Source organism: Austrofundulus limnaeus, unplaced genomic scaffold (genome assembly GCF_001266775.1).
Source record: "Austrofundulus limnaeus strain Quisiro unplaced genomic scaffold, Austrofundulus_limnaeus-1.0 Scaffold129, whole genome shotgun sequence".
Lineage (NCBI taxonomy): Eukaryota > Metazoa > Chordata > Actinopteri > Cyprinodontiformes > Rivulidae > Austrofundulus > Austrofundulus limnaeus.
The window spans coordinates 1055976-1057235 of NW_013952531.1; the positions used below are offsets into that span (position 1 = coordinate 1055976).

At 40.2% G+C, this 1260-nt stretch overlaps 1 long non-coding RNA gene across 1 annotated transcript in view; it reads left to right on the plus strand.

Annotated features, from left to right (window-relative positions):
* Positions 1 to 1260, plus strand: part of LOC106522451 (uncharacterized) — a 118687-nt gene that overhangs the window by 111357 nt on the left and 6070 nt on the right. The window lies entirely within an intron of this gene.

Below are 1260 nucleotides of genomic sequence, written 5' to 3' on the forward strand. Positions count from 1 at the left end.
CCAAATCCACTACATATTAAAGAGGCATTAAAAATAACCAATCTTAAATCTTATTTTTGGAGTGAGATCATTCAATCGTTGCTGCTAAAATTATCAAGGCTTTAACGTTTACAGCTGCTCCATCATTTCATTTTGACGGCTCGGCAAAAAACAAAACACTAATTCTGCAAACATTTGCTTCCGTTCGTGAGATCTTGATGTGGACCGAGACAACCATCTTTCGCTTTTAAAAAATGTCACCGTGTGGAAAATGTGACAATCTGCGGCTTCATGTATCTGGTTTTAGATAAAGTCAGATCTTCATGTGAAATGCAGTCAAGTGGTTAGGCTCATTTTTTCTCTGTTTTTAGGTTTTACTTTTTTTTTCGTCTTTGTTGCTGGGGATGGAAAATGTGACAGATCGCGGTGCAACGTGGCCCAGATGAAAGACCCAAACCACTTCCCGTCTTCAGCAAGGTGCAGATGCAGAGTCACATTAAACAGCCGCACAGGAAAATCTCAACCTTTAGTCACCTTGGAAACAAGTTGTCATACATAAATTCATTCAGCACAGACGACTAAACCACGAATAAACTCATTTACTTATAGCAGCTTTTAGTCTTAAATATGCAGAAAACGGTCCTCTCCCTTTAGTATTTCATCCCATCTGGCTGTCAACTTATTATTACTATTTTTTTTTTTAAGATTTAATAAAAGGAGGAACGTTGTTGCTGCTGATGGTCTCTAAGAGGGAATGGCACAGATGGGCTCACTGCAGACTCAACAGCTTGAAAAGCAACATGTCCAGTGATGGGGGGGCACTGCCAAAAAATTCAACAGCCTGTCGACCCATGCTTTCTTCACTGCATATTTATCAGCTTTGACTTTGTTAGCAAGGAAATTCAAAACAAACAGGAGACGTCTGACCTCGTGATGAGCTGGTTGTCTTTTTTTTTTCTGTTTGCCTTTAAAATCTCGTTAACTTTGTTGAACGGTTGAAGTCAGCGAGGCCAAATTTCAACGGAGCGCCGGCACATCTTTACAAAACAGCACCTTGTCGGTCTGTGAAGATGTCTGACTGCCGTCCTACAAACCATCTGGGTTTTGCAGACAGTTTGTTGGTTGCCTCCCTCGTGCTGTCACACTGAGACGGGGGCTTTGTTTCGTTTTACTGAAGAGAAATTTGATTTCCTGCCTTAATTTGTAGATATAGAAAAAAAAAGAGTTTTATAGCTTGACCTATGTTATATACAGCGGGTAAAATAAGTATTGAACACGTCA